Consider the following 26,153-nt stretch of genomic DNA (forward strand, 5'->3'; position numbering starts at 1 on the left):
AACCTAACATAACCTCTCGTTCACGGGTGATGCGTTACTCCTATAGCACTATACATGTTAAGTGGAGGCTTGTACGAAGCTAATGACAAGTTCATCACATAAGAATCACCCAGAAAACACGAATCAAGCATAACAAATAGTAAGCATGTATTGGACTGTTTGTTTATGTATTTGCATAAGAGTATGTATACTAAGTGTGTTTTGTATATAAAAACATGTTACACCCAAAAGTGTGAAAACGGTAAAATGGGTCAAATATACTCACAAAATTTGCATATGCGTTCTGGTTATCCAATTGTTGACGAGCAATGAGATTAGGAGATCAAATGTATAAGGGTTAAAGTTTAAGGTATGTTTAGAGTCGAGATTCGGTATTTAAAACATAAGAATATAAGATATGAAAGTAATCATCTTTTAACACATAATACTTGTTTGACACTATGAAACCCCAAGGGTTAGAATGTTTTCATGGGTAGAACACCCATAAGAATCATAACAAGTTTTAGGTCTTAGATGATGCAATCTAGTACTTTGATGAATGAACACAAATTCATCATCAAAGGTTTGAATATTTGGATAGTTTATATAAGTATTATATATATTATGTAATATATCAATAATTCCATTAGTTCAAGCATGAGGTAGGAGGATGAATCCTCCATTTAGGAACCTCTTAAGTGTCATAGAATTCATGTAGGAGGTAGGAAGAAAAGTCTTCCATTTAGGCACCTCTAAGTGTTCACCACTACACTTAATGTTATGAACATACAAGGAGGGTCAAGAACTTACAAGTAATACAAGAATATGAACAACTAATCTATGAGAAATCATCAAGCAAAGAGTGGATTTTTAAGTAGGATAACCCAAGTTAATCCTAAATCACACAAACATCAAGTCTTGAACTTGAACATCACTTGTGGGTTAAACCCTTGAACAAAACAGAAAGTTTGTGAGGTTTATACCTCTGATTTTAAATGTATCAACCTTGCCTAACTAACCATAGTTGTGCTTATAAGCATAAGGACATAGGTTTGAGATGAGTTTCCTCAAGTTTTAGCAAAGTTCTTGTACAAAATAGAAAAATCAGTCAACTTTGGAGCCTTTTTGGCGACGTTCCAGGCTCTGGTTTTCCAGGGAAAACATCTGAAAACGTAGCTAAGATCAATCCAAAGAAGTAGGAAAAAGAATCAAGTAAATCGGACAAGAAACGAGTGAGTTATGCTCATTTTCGTATGAAGGTGACAATCTGTACGAACTTCAGAATCTAGCTGCGATTTGGAGTGATTTTGAGATTGTTTTAGTGTTGCAAAAGTGGTAGGGAGGCTGGTTATAAGTGGTATTTATAGGTAAGTATTTAGGGTTTAGGTAGTTAAGCTTTAAATACAAGTTAGTTGGGTGTTAGACATTAAAGAAAACAATTAAACAACCCCAAAGAGTTGCGACCGGACTGAAGACAGCCTTCAATTCCTTTATTTTTTTGTTGTTGTGATTGATGTATGGTGTTTGTTAGATTGTGTTAAATTATTTTATTACATACCTAACCCCTTAATCAAATATATCATTGTATAGTTGGAGATAAAATAATTAAAACACAACAATCCTTTCCCCCTTGAATTTGTGATTAGAAACTGCCATCTTCTTTCCGTATATTTTTTTTTTGTTTCATGAAACTTACGTTCATATGTAATAGATATGAACATACTATTGTTATATTATTATTATTATTATTATTATTATTATTATTATTATTATTATTATTATTATTATTATTATTATTATTATTATTATTATTATTATTAGAATTATTATTATTACTATAAAATTATTAGAATTAACCAAGTATTTAATAGTTAACAAGCATGTATAAGTTATGAGTACCAGTATGTCGAGTATCGGTTGCGCGTAATCATTTGAGATTAGTAACGTATAACCCGAGTATTGCAACACGTATAAGCATGTATAAAAATAGTATTTCATTATGATCGAAGTCTAGAATTTACAATGTTTGAAACGAAATACGAAATACAAAAGGAACAAGCTTCCAAAAATAGAAATACAAGACACGTTTTCTAATTAAGGAAAGTTACGAAAAATCGGGGCGTTACAGTCTCTCCTCCTTTAGGAAATTTCATCCCGAAATTTATTTAATAGGAAGACTTTGAAAGGCATTTAGGCTAAAGGAATGATTGTCTAATATCGAGACTAGGAAGTTTTGGAACGTTTTGAAAAGTATGAAATTTGAGGAACGAATAGATAGGTTCGTAAAAAGAGTTCGTTTGGCCAAAATGATTGGAGATAATAAACATAATTGAAACGTGTATGTGTGTATATAGACAAAGAGAGTTTTAAACAAGTTTGGAATAACCAAACGAAGAGGTATTCAATATATGCTTCCTAAGAAGGAAAAATTGTTGTACAAAACGGTTCGTGTGTTGATGAAAAGTGTGGCCATACGGTAGTTAGCATGAAAGGTTTCATTGGTTTTAGAGAGCATTGATAAGTTTCAATTTTGTAGACAAATTGTTTATTGGTGAGAAACAAGAAAATTAGGTATTTTTAATTAAAATCGTTTTGGAGGTGCCGGCCAACTAAGTGTGTTTGCACATAAACAAGAACGGAATACAGTTTTAAAGCAAGGAAAGTATTTTAGGATTCGAAGGTTTAAACCGATCGATTGTAAATGAGGTTTGCATAGAAGACAAAGAATAATGGAGGTACGAGAGTGAATGATTGATCTAGTAAAGAAGTGCAAGGATAGGAATGTTATGTGTTTTGGATAAACGAAAGCGATGCGTTAAGAATGAGGTCACGTCGTGGATAATCGGATATCGCGCGTTTAGCAATGCGTTTGTGAGTTATTAAAGTTTGTATGTCGGGTCTAAATAAGGTCTGCGAAACAACGAATTTCTCATGGCACGTTTTACGAAAGTTTGGTAACATGGTGAAAACACTTATATATAGGAAGTACCAGCGGCGTATCCACCATGTTTTAACCATGTTTCGTCTGTTTCGTTATTCGGTGTCATGTTACATTCCGAGTCTTGCCTTACACAGTAGTACACTCTATGGTTCTCATGCGCCTCTCACTATAATCTTGTGTACACCCGCGATTATACTGATCGTCGCATGATCCGCATGGCTTGCACTAGTCACGTATGTATTAAGGTATATATTAAGTTTGAAAATAAGAATGTGTATGTATAAGAATGTAGTATATAAGCATGTTTATGTTTAAGTATGTGAGTGACCTACATAAGCGAATCCCTCGGGTTACGTTTACGTATAGGTACGAATGTATGAATATGAGTATGAACAAAAATACATGTATGATCATAAGTATAAGTATGAATATGCATGTGAGTATAAGTATAAACATAAGACGTATGATTATGAATATGGCACATAAGTAAAAATATAAAACGTTTGAGTATGAATATGAATACAATGAATCTAGACATGTAAAATAATCCGGAAGTTCGAGTATGTAAAACGAATGTAAATGAAATTGTCGTGAGATAATGACTAAAATGTCACACCCCGAAATCAGAGCTGGCGTGACTGAACCGGTATCTTCATTGCACAGCGGAAGCAAACAAGCTAAGACTTCTAGGAAATGAACGCCGCTAAATACTCGAATTCCCATGGGTTCTCCTATTCCAACCGTTCCATAGTTTTGAAAATGCAACCTGAGAAAGAACATGCGAAAAAGTCAACATAAAGTTGAGCAAGTTCATAGTTTGTTTTGAAAAGATTTAAAAGGAATCTTATTGATAACCGGTTTTAAAGTTGTTGAGAAAATATAGTAAAATCATTTTCTTGGCATGATATATGAGAACTGTGAGTCTAGCCCATGAGAGTCTTTGTGCACTGCACGAGAGAGAATGGGCCGAGCCCAAACGAACCTTTGTAAGCAGGATCAGCACGTCCTCTTACTTAGGTATAATTTGAAAAACGTTACCAAAGTTTGTAAATCCATGTATTTGTGAGTTTCCATCAAATGAATCTTATGAATATAGGAAAGTTTTAGTGTTGTAAATGGGCATGTAAAGCGTCTATGAACAGGTTGATCGTTAATGTTTCACGAGGACGTTAACGTATGCGGCGACATAGGAAGTACTCAACCTGTGTAGACGGTTTTTAGTGTCGAATCACCTCGACTGTGTGAATCACCTCGACTGTGTGAATCACGTAGACTGTGTCGAATCCCCTCGACTGTGTCGAATCCCCTCGACTGTGTCGAATCCCCTCGACTGTGTCGAATCCCCTCGACTGTGTCGAATCACCTCGACTGTGTCGAATCCCCTCGACTGTGTCGAATACCCTCGACTGTGTCGAATCACCTTGACTGTGTCGAATCCCCTCGATTGTGTCGAATCACCTCGACTGTGTCGAATCCCCTCGTGTCGAATCACCTCGACTGTGTCGCCCGTACCCATTAGAAAACCATGCACGTTTCGTAAATATGCGCGCGTTTTGTAAAACCGGTATGTTTGATCGAAATCATTCGTAAACCATTTAAGTTGCTTGAAATTCATTCGCAACACGGTTTAGAAATATGAGTTTTCGTTCATCGAAAAGTTGTTTATTTTTGCAAACTTGCATGTCTTTCCACCCCCGAAAACATTTATAAAAATGTAAAACAGTAAAAAGTGGGGGTTATGAACTCACCTTGACATTCCTGTGCGAAGCTAGTTAACGTGGTTCCGTGATATCATTCCAATAATGTGAACTCGCTAGCGTGCAACTAAAGCATTCCTAATCAAGGAATAACTATAACTTTCTAATCAAAAATGACGTAGCTAAACTACGTGTCCGAGCTCTACCGAATCGTTAACTAAATGATCCTAAGGTGTTCTATTTTGGTTTAGATTAACCATAATCTTGGTTATCTGGTCCCGTTTATAATCGGGATAAAACTAAGTCACAAAATCGACTTAGTTTTCGAGTGTTAAGAAATATATTTATATACATATAAATATAAATATACTTACGAAGTCGTGCTAGTCGTCGCGAATAAATAGTGTAGATGAAATAGTAAAACGATCTGTCGTAGTTTTCGTAAGGTGTAAGTATATATAATAAATATACTTTTTATCAACTAACCCGGTTAGTAAGGTGTTATAATTGTGCAGTACGTGTCGCGTTCGGTTAGACGTTTGAAATAAATATACAAAATTATATTTATTTTCAAGAATTCTTCAAATTTATGATGATTGAAGAGAAACAATTATGTTTATTTTCTAAAAGTATATGAATCTCTGACATTTGGAATAAATATACTAATATTATTTATTTTATAAAAATACATGAATCAACGATGCTTGAAATAAATATAAACGTTATATTTATTTGTAAAATCACATGAATTAGTGTCGTTTGAATGAAGTATAACTAATTATAGTTATGTTGTAGAAGTTTTCGAGTTTTAGGCATTTGGAATAAATATAAAGAATTATATTTGTTAAAATTAAGTATCGGGTTTTTCGTTAACTAGTAAGCGACGCCAAAATAAGTAATACACTCCATATTTTATCTTATAAGAAAACTCGGATTTTTGATAAGTGTCTTTTTTGGAATAAAATCATTTGTCATTTTTCGGATTTTTATGAAAATCGGGCAGAGTTTCCTCTGTTTTTGGACGATCCCGACAACTAAGTGTCGATTTATTTTTTTCAAAATTCAACCAGTTACTCACAATGTAACAATATATATAAGCGTTTCGTCAAGTATATTAATATGTAAACTAATACTTAATCGAATATGGTCGAGCTCGGTCACGTAACTAAAAATCTACGAATCTATGAATAAAGTTTAACGCATCGTTAAAACTTTACCGGGTCCTGAGTTGACCGGGCATTGACCAAAACGAACTGAGTTGACCGAGTTGGCTGGCTTTGACCAGTTGACTCAACGGTTGACTGTGCGTTGACTGAGTCGACTCGGTTTGACCCGAGTCGACCAGGTTTGACCCGCTGACTAGTACCCGCGTCTTGACCTGATAACCCATAACATGAATCTGTGAAGAATAACTTGCTGACTTGTTGACCGAACCTTGACCCGATCACCAAACCCGAGTTGACCAGCATTAACCAGTCAACTCGCTGTGTTGACTCGGTTGAACCGGAACCGAAAACCGACTCGAAACTGAACCACAACAGGTCTCGGGCCAACCCGAACCGTGCACCACCATGACTGCCGTCCACTGCTGCCGTTGACATCAAAGCACCACCGTCGCCATCAACATCCGAACCATAACAAACAACATAAAAATATATTGATTAAAATCTGCGTAGTCGTTTCGAGTTCACCCGAAATAAAGAAAAAAAAGGAATGCTCACCGGAACTTCGTCACGTCGCTACCCCACCGTCGGACGGAACCACCGTCACCGCCGTCGCCGTGTGCCGTAGCCAGAGATTCTTACCAGATCTGTGTCGGTTCCGTCTCCCTCCTACCGCTCCTCTGCCAAAACAACATCAATAACCGTCGCCGCCGCATACGGCAGCCGCTTCCGTCGTCTCCACCATTATCACTGTTTCATCATCTTTAACTCATCATCGTCGGTCAACAGGGGGGCTGTGTTATCGGCCGATCATCCAAGCAAGAGGGAGAGGGTGAGATCGAGGGGTGTGTGTGGCTTTTTCCTTGTGTCTGCATGTATGATTGAGAGGGTGAGAGTAGTAAGTGAGAGATGTATGAAGTTTGAGTGTGTAGGTCTAGGGTATCTAGTGTGCAGACAAGAATTGAGAGGGAAAAAGAGAATGGTAGCGGCTGGTGTAATGAAGTTATTAGGGTTTCATTAGTCTTATATACTAGGGTTAGATTGTCTAAATGGGCTTGGGCCCAAGGCCCACAAGCCCAATCCCCGTATTATAGTTGGCCCGTTAGTACCTACGAACCCGTTTTCAAAACCCAAGATTTACGGAACGTCATAATATAAAATCTTAGTTTTAAAAATGTGTAGAATACTACCGGTAGTTGTTGTCGTCGCATTCGTTTGTCATTTACGATAATAATCGCGAAAAAAAATCGCGTCGTTGCCGTGTTAATCTGTTTTCCGATCCGATTTCGACTGTGGTTACAAAAATTTTGTTATAGAGCTAAATATATCGTAAAATTTCGGTTTTTGAGTTAATACGCGTGTCTGATGCTTCCGTTCTCGTTATTGTTTGTACCGTTTGAAAGCATGATATTTTCGCAAAACCACATCATATGTTTAAATTATACTTATAAGCTTCGTATTTGTCGGTGTTGTCAGTGTTTTGTACGGCTTCAGTTCGTTATTGCTTATCGTTCCGCAATTTTTCTGTAAATCATCATTCGCGTACTTGCAAGGTCGAATAGGCGTTCCTAGGCATACCAAGAGCCTAATTAAGTTAATTCGTGTCTTAAACACTATTTATTATCGCCTAAACATTTGTTAATCGCGTAATTAGAAGCCGTTAATTACCGGTTGTCACATTCTCCCCCTATTACAGAAATTTCGTCCTCGAAATTTAGACTATGTTATCTCCTCTGAGTTGTGTCGTTCACAGGTAAGTCCGAACAATGCCAAAGTGAATAACCGCGTAATCAAATCAAAACTTATCCAGATTACGTGAGTGAAAGGACATTTTGCATCAATAAGAACCCAATGGTTCAACTGAGTTTGTTCCAAAAATTGAATGTCGAGTGAACGAAGCATAGTGATACTGTCACCAATGGGACCAAGTTTACGGGGTTCAACAAAAGAGGAATTTCTACCAATAGAATTCCAAATGGACGTTCACAATTAGCAAGTCAATTCTTGAAACAACAGAATTTACTACCAACGGAATCTTGCGTTGGTTGTTATATAAATGAAACTCGAATTCAACAAAATTCATTTGACATAGAAGCACGAAAATGATTTGTCATCAATCGAACCATTAAATGAACAAAATCAATGTGTTGTCATTGTTGAGTTGCAAGGATACACCGAAATGAAATACAACCGAAACTGGTGTATCATCGTCTTAATACATAGTTGCCTTAAGACTACTTAAATGATGTGTCAAACGAAAAACATATATAGTTTCGCATGAAGCGATTGATCATGATTAGCACAAGCAACGAGTTTATATCGACGCCGCAAGGTGTCGTTGTGAATAAAATAATTCAATAATAGCGGTGATCGAACAAGTATCACCGTGTTTGAAATCAAATGAAAGGCTCAACGAAGTAAATTTGAATGTTTGTTTCGAACAAATCTCATAGGATTTTCGACTGAAAATGAAATAATTAAATAATGTTTTCGAGCGAAGATGAAAAGCAATGAACACCACAAAAAGTTCGCTCGACGGTGAAAGAACCGTTAAGAGGTACACCAGAATATTCAACTCGAACTTGTTAATCTAACACACAATTGCATTAAGACTGATTCAATACAATAAATCGAACAAGCGGATTTAATATCAATAAACAAATAAATAATTAAATCCATGTATGATGTGAGCAAAGAGATTAGCGCAAGCTTCAAACTTATGAAAGACGCCACCACAAGGTGATAGTGATCAAAGAAACGATTTGATAAAGTCGAAGACCAAACAAGTGTATTATGGTTCAAGACAAATGAAGTGCTTGTGGGGATTATTTCGAATATGATGGCCTCAATCCATCATATGGAATCCTGAATCGAATATATATTACGAGCAAGTTCAAACAATTGAACTTGGTTTAAGCACAATCCAACAATGGATGAATGTATCAACAAGAAAATTTCGACATGGTTACAACGAAAACCCATGTATGTAGCTAGAAAGGAAATGAGTTTCAGTGAGCTCATTGACCCGATATCAAAGAGTCAACGTTTTGCAATAATACGGTCATCCGAATCACAATGTAAAATTCGACATAGCGAAACAATATTGAACGTTAATAAAGCAACAATTTCGAGCGAAGCCACATGCGTAACGAACAACGCATGTGTAACATATGAATTTGTCAAGAATGAAGCAATTAAGTGTTCGTTATCATGAAATAAAATCTTCGTGATGCAGTGGCCATTAGGGGGAGTAGAAACGCAAAAAAATCTACTCACTATATGCAAGAAGTCAAAATTTCAACAAAAGAAATGTAAAGACTTTACCTGGAATTTCGTGCGATGTCCGATTGTTGAATGACATTACCATGGAATGTCGAACATAGCCTAATCGCCATAAATGAAATAGGGGGAATGCGGAGACATGTGACTTCTTTTACAGCACCAATGATTGTGAGTCTCTTTAGACTAAGTACCGATCGTTATGAAATCTTGTTTAAGCGTACCTCAGCATGATTCGTGTCATTTGCAGGATCACTTGCCAATTTGCCGCTTTCGACCAGTAGTTCTCCCATTGACGGGGTTAGCATTGTTGTTGTCATGCTCAATCATGTTTTCCAAAGGCCTTGCCTCGAAAGTCGTGTGTGATGTATTTAACCGTCCGCTGACGTATAGTTTAAGTTTCACGTGTATTCGCGCCCTAGCGTTTCGTTCCGCGTAGGTTACCTGCTCGGGTAAGTGAAATAGCATAGACGACATAATATGATGGCGTTTGCCCGAGTTAATAGTCACGGTTCCTACGCGAGGACCTTTAATTAATTTCGACATAAGTTTTCCAAAAGTCCTAAATGCGTGTTATCCAAAACTCTCAAAATTTTGCTTAATGTATGAATATGTTTCATGAACCGTGTATCAACACAACACTTGTGTATGTTTAAAACAAAAATTGTTGACTCATTGTTTTCGGCAACGGTTGGAACCCATATTCGAGTCTTAGGCGTTCTATATGTGTTCCAGTCTTAATAATCTAAGTCCCCAGAGGATAGTGAGGTTAGAGCCTAGGTATCTCTACAGAAACCTAATTCGCTGAAACCTATAGCTCTGATACCAATCTGTCACACCCCGAAATATCAGAGCTGGCGTGACTGAACCGGTATCTTCATTACACAGCGGAAGCAAACAGGCTAAGACTTCTAGGAAATGAACGCCGCTAAATACTCGAATTCCCATGGGTTCTCCTATTCCAACCGTTCCATAGTTTTGAAAATGCAACCTGAGAAAGAACATGCGAAAAAGTCAACATAAAGTGGAGCGAGTTCATAGTTTGTTTTAAAAAAATTTAAAAGAAATCTTGTTGATAACCGGTTTTAAAGTTGTTGAGAAAATATAGTAAAATCATTTTCTTGGCATGATATATGAGAACTGTGAGTCTAGCCCACGAGAGTCTTTGTGCACTGCACGAGAGAGAATGGGCCGAGCCCAAACGAACCTTTGTAAGCAGGATCAGCGCGTCCTCTTACTTAGGTATAATTTGAAAAACGTTACCAAAGTTTGTAAATCCATGTATTTGTGAGTTTCCATCAAATGAATCTTATGAATATAGGAAAGTTTTAGTGTTGTAAATGGGCATGTAAAGCGTCTATGAACAGGTTGATCGTTAATGTTTCGCGAGGACATTAACGTATGCGGCGACATAGGAAGTACTCAACCTGTGTAGACGGTTTTTAGTGTCGAATCACCTCGACTGTGTGAATCACCTCGACTGTGTGAATCACGTCGACTGTGTCGAATCACCTCGACTGTGTCGAATCCCCTCGACTGTGTCGAATACTCTCGACTGTGTCGAATCACCTCGACTGTGTCGAAACCCCTCGACTGTGTCGAATACCCTCGACCGTGTCGAATCACCTCGACTGTGTCGAATCCCCTCGACTGTGTCGAATCACCTCGACTGTGTTGCCCGTACCCATTAGAAAACCATGCACGTTTCGTAAATATGTGCGCGTTTTGTAAAACCGGTATGTTTGATCGAAATCATTCGTAAACCATTTAAGTTGCTTGAAATTCATTCGCAACACAGTTTAGAAATATGAGTTTTCGTTCATCGAAAAGTTGTTTATTTTTGCAAACTTGCATGTCTTTCCACCCCCGAAAACATTTATAAAAATGTAAAACAGTAAAAAGTGGGGGTTATGAACTCACCTTGACATTCCTGTGCGAAGCTAGCTTAACGTGGTTCCGTGATGTCATTCCAATAATGTGAACTCGCTAGCGTGCAACTAAAGATTCCTAATCAAGGAATAACTATAAGTTTCTAATCAAAAATGACGTAGCTAAACTACGTGTCCGAGCTCTACCGAATCGGTAACTAAATGATCCTAAGGTGTTATTATTTTGGTTTAGATTAACCAAAATCTTGGTTATCTGGTCCCGTTTATAATCGGGATAAAACTAAGTCACAAAATCGACTTAGTTTTCGAGTGTTAAGAAATATATTTATATAGATATAAATATAAATATACTTACCAAGTCGTGCTAGTCGTCGCGAATAAAAGGCGTAGATGAAATAGTAACACGATCCGTCGTAGTTTTTGTAAGGTGTAAGTATATATAATAAATATACTTGTTATCAACTAACCCGGTTAGTAAGGTGTTATAATTGTGCAGTACGCCGGTACGTGTCGCGTTTGGTTAGACGTTTGAAATAAATATACAAAATTATATTTATTTTCAAGAATTCTTCAAATTTATGATGATTGAAGAGAAACAATTATGTTTATTTTCTAAAAGTATATGAATCTCCGACAGTTTGAATAAATATACTAATTATATTTATTTTATAAAAATACATGAATCAACGATGCTTGAAATAAATATAAACATTATATTTATTTATAAAATCACATGAATTAGTGTCGTTTGAATGAAGTATAACTAATTATAGTTATGTTGTAGAAGTTTTCGAGTTTTAGGCATTTGGAATAAATATAAAGAATTATATTTGTAAAAATTAAGTATCGGGTTTTTCGTTAACTAGTAAGCGACGCCAAAATAAGTAATACACTCCATATTTTATCTTATAAGAAAACTTGGATTTTTGATAAGTGTCGTTTTTGGAATAAAATCATTTGTTGTTTTTCGGATTTTTATGAAAATCGGGCAGAGTTTCCTCTGTTTTTGGACGATCCCGACAACTAAGTGTCGATTTATTTTTTTCAAAATTCAACCAATTACTCACAATGTAACAATATATATAAGCGTTTCGTCAAGTATATTAATATGTAAACTAATACTTAATCGAATATGGTCGAGCTCGGTCACGTAACTAAAAATCTACGAATCTATGAATAAAGTTTAACGCATCGTTAAAACTTTACCGGGTCCTGAGTTGACCGGGTATTGGCCAAAACGAACTGAGTTGACCGAGTTGGCTGGCTTTGACCAGTTGACTCGACGGTTGACTGTGCGTTGACTGAGTCGACTCGGTTTGACCCGAGTCGACCAGGTTTGACCCGCTGACTCATACCCGCGTCTCGAACTGATAACCCATAACATGAATCTGTGAAGAATAACTTGCTGACTTGTTGACAGAACCTTGACCCGATCACCAAACCCGAGTTGACCAGCATTGACCAGTCAACTCGCTGTGTTGACTCGATTGAACCGGAACTGAAAACAGACTCGAAACTGAACCACAACAGGTCTCGGGCTAACCTGAACAGTGCACCACCATCATTGCCGTCCACTGCTGCCGTTGACATCAAAGCACCACCGTCGCCATCAACATCCGAACCATAACAAAACAACATAAAAATATATTGATCAAAATCTGCGTAGTCGTTTCGAGTTCACCCGAAATAAAGTAAAAAAAAAGGAATGCTCACCGGAACTTCGTCACGTCGCTACCTCGCCGTCGGACAGAACCACCGTCACCGCCATCGCCGTGAGCCGTAGCCAGAGATTCTTACCAGATCTATGTCGGTTCCGTCTCCCTCCTACCGCTCCTCCGCCAAAACAACATCAATAACCGTCGCCGCCGCATACGGCGGCGCCGCTTTCGTCGTCTCCACCATTATCACTGTTTCATCATCTTCAACTCATCATCGTCGGTCAACAGGGGGGCTGTGTTGTCGGCCGATCATCCAAGCAAGAGGGAGAGGGTGAGATCGAGGGGTGTGTGTGGCTTTTTCCTTGTGTCTGCATGTATGATTGAGAGGGTGAGAGTAGTAAGTGAGAGATGTATGAAGTTTGAGTGTGTAGGTCTAGGGTATGTAGTGTGCAGATAAGAATTGAGAGGGAAAAAGAGAATGGTAGCGACTGGTGTAATGAAGTTATTAGGGTTTCATTAGTCTTATATACTAGGGTTAGATTGTCTAAATGGGCTTGGGCCCAAGGCCCATAAGCCCAATCCCCGTATTATAGTTGGCCCGTTAGTACCTACGAACCCGTTTTCAAAACCCGAGATTTACGGAACGTCATAATATAAAATCTTAGTTTTAAAAATGTGTAGAATAATACCGGTAGTTGTTGTCGTCGCATTTGTTTGTCATTTACGATAATAATCGCGAAAAAAAATCGCGTCATTGCCGTGTTAATCTGTTTTCCGATCCGATTTCGACTGTGGTTACAAAAATTTTGTTATAGAGCTAAATATATCGTAAAATTTCGGTTTTTGAGTTAATATGCGTGTCTGATGCTTCCGTTCTCGTTATTGTTTGTACCGTTTAAAAGCATGATATTTTCGCAAAACCACATCATATGTTTAAATTATACTTATAGGCTTCGTATTTGTCGGTGTTGTCAGTATTTTGTACGGCTTCAGTTCGTTATTGCTTATCGTTCCGCAATTTTTCTGTAAATCATCATTCGCGTACTTGCAAGGTCGAATAGGCATTCCTAGGCATACCAAGAGCCTAATTAAGTTAATTCGTGTCTTAAACACTATTTGTTATCGCCTAAACATTTGTTAATCGCGTAATTAGAAGCCGTTAATTACCGGTTGTCACATAAAAGATGTACGAGGACATATACATATAGTTGTTTGTGCAAAACATTGAGTTTATCAAATCAAAATAGATTAAGTTTGGCTTGGAATGTAGAATCTAGTTCGTGAATGTCAAAAGTATGTAAAACATCTATAGATTATGTGAGATGTATTTTGTAAAAGAATGGAAATGCTATGAAGTTTCCTTGTCCACGTGTTTTGAAATTGAAATGACGTATTGAGCGGTGTATGAAGGCTTTTGAAAATACTGAATTGTATTATTGTAAAGGGTCTGGTATTAAAATAAGAAATTGAAATTTGAAGGTTCTCGTGAAAACGTTGCTCCTAAAAGAATTTTAGCATAAGGAACTTAGTAATTTTCGAAAAGAGTTTCAGTAAAAGATCGAATAGTATTCGTAATATTTTGTAAGCGTGTGCGAAATGTTGGTTTTGATTTCCGAATGAATATAAAAGTCTTTAGTATGATGATATAACGTGAGCGTGTTTTAGTGATTACGTTAAGCATGAAATTTGTGGGCAAGATATTCAGTAGACTGATTAAGTTGATAAGTAGCATTTCGGGAAATTTTGAAAATCAAGAAATGGGCGTTGACGGTAATATTAAGAATTTCGTGGATGTGAGTGAGTGTGCGAATAGGTTGGGTATAAATATGATAGTGTGTACATAATAAAGTCTATTAAAAGAAAGTCTTAGTAACGATCACCTAAGTGAGGGAATCGCCCCTAACTCGTTGGTGAGGTCGTTGAAAGATGAAAAAAAGAAGAAACGGAGTTAGTCGTCAAGGTAAGGAAATCACTCATATCTTGATGATATGTCTCCATTTTTGTTACAAGGGATATAAATAAAGTTATATTGTATAGTCGTATGAAAAGTATTAGTATAATGCATATGTAAAAGTGAAATCTCTAAAATAGTTCGAAATTGAAACGAGAGGATTGTATCATAAAAGATCGAAATTAATAAAAACGTGAGTTCAATTAAAACTTGGATGGTTCCAAAACGGAACGTTGACTAACCAAAGTGGTCGAAAAGTCTTTCAGTTTGAGGAGCATGCTTTGGCCTAATAGGTGAAATACTCTCGCCGACAAGTCGGTTAATGGTATTTACCCTTCCGGTTACTACATGTCTCAAATCAATCAAAATTTCGAGACTTGGCGGGATTTATGAAAAATCAAGGGGTGGAACTAGCCGACAAGGTGCGGGTTTCACCCCTAACTTGACGATTTCGTATCCTAAGTGTGGTTGGTACCCGTCGGGTCAAAAATTTAATTTCGACACTTTGACGAGGGTCCACTAGAATTTGGAAATGGAAATTCTCCATCAAGGTGAGGATCTCACTCCTAACTTGGTGACGAATTTCGTGTAAAAAAATAGATGGATTGAGAGTCTTTCACCAAATTGTGGGTTTCACGCCTATTTTGGTGAAGTCGTCTCGTTTATGAAGTACGAATGCTTTTGAGTTTAGCATAGACGAATAAAAAGACGTATGTTAGAAATAATATTTACAAGTATGAGCACATAAAGCGTTTCAAGAAAATAACACATAAGAGACATTTCAATAATAGCATGTAAAGATGTTTCATAAAAGTAGCATGTGAAGCAGGTATGGTCAAATTTGGTACTTAACTATAGACTAGGTCAAAAGCATGGCAATTTTCCTAATTCTCTATAGTTATGGCTCTGATACCAATCTGTCACACCCCAACCGAAGGCGGAAACATCGGAGTGAGACGAAATAGATTGCAAGAGACTTCATAACACTATTTGTGACAAGCATTTAAATAATAAATTTCCATTTCATTTCTAAATAGTCAGTTACAAAGATTTGAAATAAATATAACATGAGTAATGAAATACAATACAATAAGAATACAAATTTAAAGGGTGTATCTAAGCATCCTACTAGATTCCATGCATCACCAACATCATCACTAAACCTGCAACATGTTTTAAAAGTGTAGTTCAATACAAAAAGTATTGGCGAGCATACAAGTTTGGTGCGTAGTATATAAATATGAAAATGATAAGGAACAATCCACATGGCAAACCTAGTTATCAAGATTAACATATTAAACTGGCATGCGATTTACAAGTCAACCCTCTGTTTACGCAAGTACGAATGAATAAACCTAACATGACTTCTCGTTCACGGGCGGTGCGTTACTCCTATAGCGCTATACATGTTAAGTGGAGGCTTGTACGAAGTTAATGACAAGTTCATTACATAAGAATCACCCAGAAACACGAATCAAGCATAACAAATAGTAAGCATGTATTGGATTGTTTGTTTATGTATTTGCATAAGAGTATGTATACTAAGTGTGTTTTGTATATAAACACATGTTACACCCAAAAGTGTGAAAATGGTAAAATGGGTCAAGCATACTCACAAAATTTGCATATGCGTTCCGGTTATCCAATTGTTGACGAGCAATGAGGTTAGGAGATCAAATGTATAAGGGTTAAAGTTCAAGGTATGTTTAGAGTCGAGATTCGGAATTTAAAACATAAGAATATAACATATGAAAGTAATCATCTTTTAACACATAATACTTGTTTGACACTATGAAACCCCAAGGGTTAGAATATTTTCATGGGTAGAACACCCATTAGAATCATAACAAGTTTTAGGTCTTATATGATGCAATCTAGTACTTTGACGAATGAACACAAATTCATCATCAAAGGTTTGAATATTTGGATAGTTTATATAAGTATTATATATGTTATGTAATATATCAATAAGTCCATTAGTTCAAGCATGAGGTAGGAGGATGAATCCTCCATTTAGGAACCTCTTAAGTGTCATAGAATTCATGTAGGAGGTAGGAAGAAAAGTCTTCCATTTAGGCACCTCTAAGTGTTCACCACTGCACTTGATGTTATGAACATACAAGGAGGGTCAAGAACTTACAAGTAATACAAGAATATGAACAACTAATCTATGAGAAATCATCAAGCAATGTGTGGATTTTTAAGTAGGATGACCCAAGTTAATCCTAAATCACACAAACATCAAGTCTTGAACTTGAACATCACTTGTGGGTTAAACCCTTGAACAAAACAGAAAGTTTGTGAGGTTTATACCTCTGATTTTGAATGTCTCAACCTTTTTTTAAGCCTAACTAACCATAGATGTGGTTATAAGCATAAGGGCATAGGTTTGAGATGAGTTTCCTCAAGTTTAATCAAGTTTTAGCAAAGTTCTTGTACAAAACGGAAAAATCAGTCAACTTTGGAGCCTTTATGGCGACATTCTAGGCTCTGGTTTTCTAGGGAAAACATCTGGAAATGTTGCTAAGATCAATCCAAAGAAGTTGGAAAAAGAATCAAGTGAATCGGACAAGAAACGAGTGAGTTATGCTCATTTTCATATGAAGGCGACAATCTGTCTGAACTTCTGAATCCAGCTGCGATTTGGAGTGATTTTGAGAATGTATTAGTGTTGCAAAAGTGGTAGGGTGGTTATAAGTGGTATTTATAAGGAAGGATTTAGGTTTTAGGTAGTTAAGCTTTAAATACAAGTTAGTTGGGTGTTAGACATTAAAAAAAACAATTAAACAGCCCCAAAGAGCTGCGACCGAACTGAAGACAACCTTCAATTCCTTTATTTTTTTTGTTGTTGCAATTGATGTATGGTGTTTGTTAGATTGTGTTAAATTATTTTATTACATACCTAACACCTTAATCAAATACATCATTGTATAGTTGGGAGATAAAATAATTAAAACACAACAATCCTTTCCCCTTGAATTTGCGATTAGAAACTGCCATCTTCTTTCCATATATTTTTTTTGTTTGATGAAACTTACATTCATATGTAATAAATATGAACATACTATTGTTATATTATTATTATTATTATTATTATTATTATTATTATTATTATTACTATTAAATTATTAGAATTAACCAAGTATTTAATAGTTAACAAGCATTATAAGTTATGAGTACCAGTATGTCGAGTATCGATTGCGCGTAATCATTTGAGATTAGTAACGTATAACCCGAGTATTGCAACACGTATAAGCATGTATAAAAATAGTATTTCATTATGATCGAAGTCTAGAATTTACAATGGTTTGAAACGAAATACGAAAGGAACAAGCTTCCAAAAATAGAAATACAAGACACATTTTCTAATTAAGGAAAGTTACGAAAAGCAGGGCGTTACAGGTAGGAAGAACAAGTCTTCCATTTAGGTACCTCTTTGGTGTTCACCACTACACTTGTTGTTATAAACAATCAAGGAGGGCAATGAACATACAATAAAGAATAAGTTAACTACAACTAATCTAAGAAATCAAGTAATGTGTGGATTTCAAGTAGGATAGCCCAAGCTAGTCCTATAATCACACAAACATCAAGCCTTAAGCTTGTTCATTACTTGTGGGTTAAACCCTAACCAAAACAGAAAGTTTATGAGGTTTTAACCTCTGATTTTAAGTGTCACAACCTTGTTTTTAAGCCCAACTAACCATAGAAGTGATTATGAGCATAAGGACATAGGAATGTGTATCAGATAACTCAAGTTCAAGCAAGTTTAGTAAAGTTTAATCAAAACAAAAAGTTTGGAGCCTTATTTGATGATGTTCTAGCCTTGATTTTCCATGAAAAACCTATTGGAAACATACCTCAGGTTGTTCCAAGCATTTAGGAAGAAGAATCATGGAAAAAGACTAAGAAATGAGAAAGTTAGGCTCACTTTAGTGAGTTGTAGTGAATATGTGTTGCTTCTGTTCACAACTGCGTTTTTGAGTGATTGAGAGTGATTTTGGAGTGTTAGGAAAGTGAAAAATGCTTGGAGGAGGCTTGGATTTTATAGTGGATGGATTAGGGTTGGGTTAGTGAGCTTTAAATGCAAGAAAACACACTTAGAACTCAACAAACCCAACAAAAGTGACCAACCAGGGAGCAGTTGGAGTTGGTCTCGGATTCAAGTGGCTCGCGGGCCGCGAAGCCCACTTCCAGGCGAGTCGCGGGTCGCCAGGGCCTGGTCTGACGGGTTTTATGTTTTAAAAGTTGTCATTTTAGGTCCCTCATGTTTATAATTGCAAGTTTCAAGTGTTTCAAGGGTTGTTTATGATAATAAGGCAAAGTATAAGGGTAAAACAAGTATGACTAACATAAACCAAGTATGTTTAAGCGCATTGTCACACCCCCAAAATGCCACCTAGGGAGTGTCCCTGATAGGCGTGTGACGTACTGACAATGAGCCACTAATTACACTGAACCCACATAAGTTTCAAAACAGAGTTCTCAATCATTAATAAAATACCATCACAAGTTTATACGAAAACAAATATGTTCAGCGGAAGCGAATAGTAATCAAAGCTAAACTGTTCAAAAACCAAAGTATCATAGTAACAAGTAATCTCGTGTATCCCTCCAGTCGACCCATGACATCTCCTGCTCCTCCAGACAGCAAGTATCCAAATTCATGAAACCTAACGACCTACGAGCATGCAACAAGTGTATCAGACAAAGCTGGCGAGTTCACAATTTTAATAAAACATTAGTTACCAAGTATTTAATCCAGTTTGTTTAACAAATACGAAAGCAATGTTGATAATATCTCGATACTGAACAAGACGGCTCCTGATGTATGTTTTGCCCGTTCCCAGTGCTCCTATCAAAGCACTGGGCCCGACTGGGTCATTAGTTCACACCCGCCCTCTCTCAGAAATGGGGTGAGGGTGCCAAACCTAAGTAGCGCTACCAACTAATACCCCGCTACCACCCCACGATAGCAAAAGATGGGACTTAAATGATAGAGATTGAGAATATTATCCAACATCCTAGTTTTACCCAAAAGATTTATCCCTCCCGGGATACCCAATGACTGTCCCAACCACCGGGACGCATGCTCAAAGTAGTGAACTCACCTTCGGTTTGCTCGGTTAGATTAAATATCTTGTTTAACAGTTGATCAGTCAAACCCTACCGTAGTTACCAAAGATAGTCGGTTTCATGAATTCATAGTTCACGCATCTAATCACACATTTTGTTCAAACAGTGAGCAATGAAACATATAACATCACGTACGTCTTTCAAGCATTCGGGGTGTGGTATATTTACAATGCAAGCTTACATAGCATACCAATCGTATTCAGATCACATAAGTTTTGTATCACAACCATCAGTGTCTAGTAACACAATCCACTATTAACATGCGGCCCATTACAAGTATCCCAAACCACCGTCCCAGTAATTAGTTAACATAAAATTAACACACTATCATTCCATCCATTAATCTATTCGGCCCACAACAAGACAACCCAGTTTCCTTTATATGGCCGGTTGGGTCGTCCAATTCGTTCAACCCCCGCGGCCCAACTTATAGTGTGTTAAACGGTCCACACTTTAGTTATCATGTTTTGATTATGCGGCCAAGTTACTCGATCCGTTATCATAGGCAGTCCACTTATTATGTCAGGCCCACTATAAAGACATATGATCACTAATACACACTCAGTTAGCACAAACATGTAGTCCACTGTCATGTTTTCATGAAAATTGTAAGTTGTTGATCCTAAGTGATGTGCATTATTAAATTTGCATAATTATCTCATGACCATTCGGTCATACCTATGTGTGTGTGTGACCCATGCATTCAATTAATGTTGACAGTGACAAGCATTACAAAACAATCAAAATGTCCTTATCTCTTATAACTACACTATCATCACGGTAGCCAAGAATAGTCAAGACCCATCCCACGCAACATCACATCACACATTAATTGAGAACTTGTCATTATCTTAGCATAGGAATCATTCACCATTTTCTTAAAACCACATCGATCATCATCATCAAAAATCGGCGGCACATGTGTTGGTTTGGGATTTGTGACTTTAATCTTTATTACACAGTTTCATATTGGGTGAATCATCATCACAATGAACCCCTAACATGTGCATACTAACTTATCATGCATGCTTTGACAAATACATCCTACAATCAGTCCTATATTATCTAATAACCATGTTATACCTAATATGATTCTCTCACACTTATAACCCATCATGCACATAACACCACCAATAATCAAAAGAGTTAATATAAACATGTACCTATTACTTCAAAGGGTTGATCGATAGATTGCTATTGCTATAACCCTACCATAACATAATCTAGGTTGTAACCTATCTTGATTCATATAATGCACCTAATCCAAGCAGACAGTCATCAAACTCTTGTCCTACTTTCATGTTAACTGCTATGTCTATATATTATTGTTTTACTCTATGCGCACATAAACAACTCAACATGTATTATCACATAATCGTTTCATTCAACTTCGTACTGAGTCACATACACAAGGATATATATACACACGTATGATCGATTAACAATAAACGGTACTATGAGATCGTGATTACCTGAATACAAGAGGAGGGAATGAATTCGATTTGAGGGCTGATGACAGGTTGCTCGAGAGGGGTGGGGAGGAGATTAGGGTTTGCAAACTTGCATACGGTTAGGTGATTATGGAATGTTACGTATACATAAGGGATAATGGGCTCAAGGGGGGGTGTGGGCTCGGATTGCATCTAAAGTGATATGGGCCGAATAGTTAATCACTTCATTCAGTGGGTTGGGCTACAAGTGTTATGAGTGGGTTCCATAACCTAAACGATGTAATTAGAGGGTTCATGAACCAATACTGTAACTATTAGTAAATATACAAATAACGGATTTATGATCAAACCATAGTATGATTATCCAACAAACTAAATAACACACATCTAGTTAGTTCATGCATTAGGGGTTTCATGGATAATCATTCGCACGCACACAAACATATAATGGATCGAACGTAAGAACACGCGTTAAAGGTTGTGGGATTTAAGAAATGCTAACCTTGGAAATACTTGTCACACCCCGATTTCCACGTGTATCACCGGTGGGCCCGGTGGGGGATTACCGTGACGTAGTTGGCAACAGTATAGTCAAACCACAATATATGAATGCACAGCGGAAGCATAAAGATAAATATAATTCAACCATTTACTGTAATATCCAAATGTATCACAAGTAGTTGAATAGTATCCACAGGAGGGATCAAAATAAATAAAAATGTTGTTCAACAGATAAGACATCAAGCTTGCGAGACTTCCTTAGATGCTAGGGAGCTATTACCAGCCAATTACGTGTAGTACCTGCACTTAATCTTTTTGGGAAAATACGTCAGTTTACACTGGTAAATACGATCAACTGACTCATTTTGTAAAATGATTAAAAATTGGTTTGGATGCACGTGGCATAATCATATTTGTTTAACTTGGGCAAATTATTTAATATTATAATCTTGTGAACGAATTACATGTTCCTTCTATGCGTTCAGTAGCCCAGATTATGTCGGGTTAAAGATTAATAGACACACCACATTTGCGTAAAACCGAGGTGGGTAAACCATCGGCTACGTCTTTTAATAATATAGACATAATACCGGGTGTACGCCTACACCCGACTGTCAAGGTCGTGGCCATTTCGTAAAATGATGCCTAGGATATCCGGGACATGGTCATTAACCCCCCAAAGGCTTTTAAGTAACAAGACTGTTTAAATGAGCCGATCAAACTATTCAGTTAACCACCTAAACGATGGAATTATTTGATGCTCAATCAAGCGATATTTTATATACCGTAACCCAAGCCCGTATAAGGGAAAATAAGTTAAAAGTATTTACCTTTGCAATGTATATTCCTTAATCAGTTAAATCACAGGTATCTTTTACTGAGGCTCCTTATTCTGGAACGAAGGTTTAAATTAACCTATTAGAATCCTAACGGGTCTTTATATTAGCCGTAGCCTAGACCGGTTAGTTTCGAAGGATAGATACGGTTTAATCGCGTGAAAGGCGAAAACCGAGAATGGAATGTGATTCTGACCCAACAAGTTCGGAGACTTGCTTTATAATGGTTTAATATTCACACTCTGGATTTTGGGGTCAAAATGATATGGTTTGACCCGTATCGGCTAATTTATGTAAACTAGTTACATAAGCCGAACCGTGCGCGCAATAGGCGCAACGGGTAGCCGTAGGAGTCGTACACTGTTTTCCTAAGTCAATATACTTTAAAGAGGTTGTGGTATCAGTAGGATACCTTCCATAATGCCCGTAACGAGTTTTAGTTCATTATACGCCCCGTAGGGGTTTTCCGGTCATTTTAAAGACTTTTAAAGGGATTTCTGAGTTCTACAGGAAACCTGAGCTTCCCGATCAGTTTAACAAGTCTAAAATATCTTATTTATTATTTAAAATTAGTAGCCTCTGGAATCGGGTCAAAAGACCTTGTAGAACTCAAGTTTTGGCCGAAAAGGGCGTATTCGGTATTTACCGAACCGTAGCCATAACCGCAGGTGATGAGCATGTTAAAATTAATTAAAAATCTTTAAAAATCCCAAAATATTATTTAACTACAGTGGGTAAAAGTTTTGGTGACGAAATCTTAGTTTAGGTAGGCGTTATGCTAATTGCGCCGTTTATTACAAAAGTTTCTTATAAATGCGCTATTTAGCATAACTCCCATTCTAGACCTCGGATTGGCGTGAAACTTTAGGGACATGCTTAGAATTTAGTAAGCAAGGTTATGATCCCTTCACGTGTCCGAAATACTCGTTTTATTTTAAAAAGGGCGTTATGGTCAACTTTTAAGTAATTAACGGAAATGTGTAAAAGACTCGGACAAACAACGAACCGGTCACAGAGGTTTATACCATCATGTAACCTGGTCCTAAGAGAGTCCTAAAGCATATCTACATTGCACTAAAACGGGTCAGAACCGAGGTCAAAGCAAAAGTCAAACTTTTGCGACATTCGGTTCCGAACCGGGTCAATATAGCAAATGGCCGAATCAAACGAGCGTAGACAAGTTTATATACTTAATATCATATTTTATGAGTGTCTAAACAGGTTGCATATCATTTATATTACAGATTATGCAAGAATCGCAAAAATAGCTTTCTGTTGACTTTTTAAGCATTCGTTTGACTCGACATTTGAACTAGTTAGAGTGGTGATCAGAGGGAACCCTTTCAGAGGTTTATTACCCACATAAGCACCAACACATAACTACCTTTGATTCGACATAAGACTGAGCCATTAAGGATTTATCTTGAAGTCAAACCGTAGTTACGACGGTTCGATTTTTAGCTACAATACTAAGTAAAACTTAACCACAAAGGATATAAACGACTTACAGAAGTTTGAGCACGAATTAGAATGATAAGAGAAAGCTTGGAAGCTCCAGAGATGATCAAGAGAAGTGTTTGAAGTGTGGTGAAACTTATGCATACTACATGTCTATTTATAGTGCTCAAATTGCCTTTAGATCATCACACATTAGTCTACAAGTGAGCATGGATGAATGGCAGGTGTCTCTAGGTGTTATGGGTCGAGTAGGGGGCGCCCATACCTCTGGGAAACCCATACATAAATGCTTTACCGTTTAAAACAGCCAACAGCCATTTTTCTGTCGCTGGGCGACGCTTACGGACCGTATGGCTTAGGCCTTGCGGTCCGTAAGCCTGTAGCGGATCTGAGTTGAATCATTCACTTCCTTACGGTCCGTAAGGCATGACCCTTGCGGTCCGTAAGGGTTAAGAAAAATATCTTTTTGAATCTTTTATAATGATTATGAAAATCTTTGGTAATTAATACCCTGACCTTTCGGGTTTGAAGGGGTAACTTTGCGATATGGCCCTCGGTTAATTATAATTACGGACCTCGCGTTATTTACCCGTGTTGTTAAGCCCCCGGATAGTTTACTTATTATCCGAGAAGCCTTAATTTATATAGTTGACGCTTTTAACCCCTCTCGTACGAATTTGGTCATAAGTTTCTCGTTTTAAAACAGAACTTCGCGGAATTTATATATTATATTCTAGTGAGCGTATTTTACTGTTACAAGGCTTCGGGTACGTCAAAGGGTCACTCAGAGGTATAATCAAACATGTTGACACAGTTAACCCCCCGCAGCTTGTAATCTCTCACTTTCTTCCACGTTTCGCTTCCGTACGATCCATGATTTATTCGTTTTAAGGTACGAGCATCTTTTAGGGTTACTATACAGTATACTTACCCTTGTTTGACATTTATAACCCTCGAATTTACATACTTTCAAGGTTTGTCAATATTAGTCCTTTATTAAATATTAAATGCCACGTGTAAACTCAAGACACGTGTCAATATATTATTGGGCACAAAATTTCGAGGTGTTACATCCTCACCCCCTTAAAATAAATCTCGACCCGAGATTTACTCGAACAAATAGGGATATTTCTCCTTCATCGTGGATTCAACTTCCCACGTGAATTCGGGACCTCTCCGGGCATCCCATTTAACTTTAACTATTGGCACATGTTTTCTTCGGAGCTTTTTCACCTGTCGGTCTTCAATCGATAAAGGCTTCTCCACAAACTTCAAGCTCTCATCTATATGCACATCTGTGTGTGGGATCACCAATGATTCATCAGCGAAACACTTCTTTAGATTGCAGATGTGGAACACATTATGAATTCCATTGAGCTCTTCTGGTAAGTTTAATTTATAGGCAATTGACCTGACCCGTTCGATAACTGACGTGATGTCGTGGGTCACGCAAATTTAATCCCCAAACAACTGTAGTTAGTGGTAAAAGGGTATCGAACTCAGGGAGTATGTGGAAAATGTGTCGATTGTATAGCTTTGTATTTAAACTAATATTAAACTAAATTGCAGAAAATTAAAATTCAAGATTGTGGATTGTTGTTTTAGAAAACTAAATTAAGAACTAATTCAAATCAAAGTTGGTTGTAAACAATTAGGAGAGAACAATGATCACCCTAGGTTTCAGTTTCTTTAAACAGTTGTGTGTAATTTCACTAGAAAGAGTTACATAGACATAACTCGTGTATATGTGATTGAAGTGATAAAAGGGAACAAAGTACTCGGATTAGATAACGCGAGGTTGTTTCCCGATGACCTATTAACCAATAACCAACCCTAACCCTTCCCGTGATATCTCGGTTGCCAACGGCACCAAGAACGTACGATTAAGACTAGAAATTGCAATATTGATTAACAAACTACAAACAATCAAACATACACCATGACATTCAAGCAACGCAAGATATCATTCTAGAAATGCAGAAATTAAACACACAAAAGTTTCAGAAACATTCACCTAGGATGATCACCAAAGAGTTTAGCCGGACATGGCTCGGTGAATCATCATCAACATCAAACTATTGTTTATACGAATCAAAAGCACAAACCGAATGATTGAAATTGTTCACAAAACAAGCCACAAGCCAAAATTCGTCCCCCAGGTGTCCAAGAACCGTCCAATCATGAGATAATCCCAAAAGACACTCAAAAACCGAT

The 26,153-nt window shown here is 37.1% G+C and overlaps 1 long non-coding RNA gene across 1 annotated transcript; it reads right to left on the bottom strand.

Annotated features, from left to right (window-relative positions):
- Positions 1–5,713: 5,713 nt before the first annotated feature.
- On the bottom strand, positions 5,714–6,482 carry LOC110873003. The gene is made up of 2 exons (XR_004864956.1): positions 6,339–6,482; positions 5,714–6,202 (listed from the first exon to the last, which is right to left on the bottom strand). It is a non-coding gene; the product is annotated as an uncharacterized LOC110873003 (long non-coding RNA).
- Positions 6,483–26,153: the final 19,671 nt, after the last annotated feature.

The sequence above is a fragment of the Helianthus annuus genome, chromosome 8, assembly GCF_002127325.2.
Source record: "Helianthus annuus cultivar XRQ/B chromosome 8, HanXRQr2.0-SUNRISE, whole genome shotgun sequence".
NCBI classification, from domain to species: domain Eukaryota; kingdom Viridiplantae; phylum Streptophyta; class Magnoliopsida; order Asterales; family Asteraceae; genus Helianthus; species Helianthus annuus.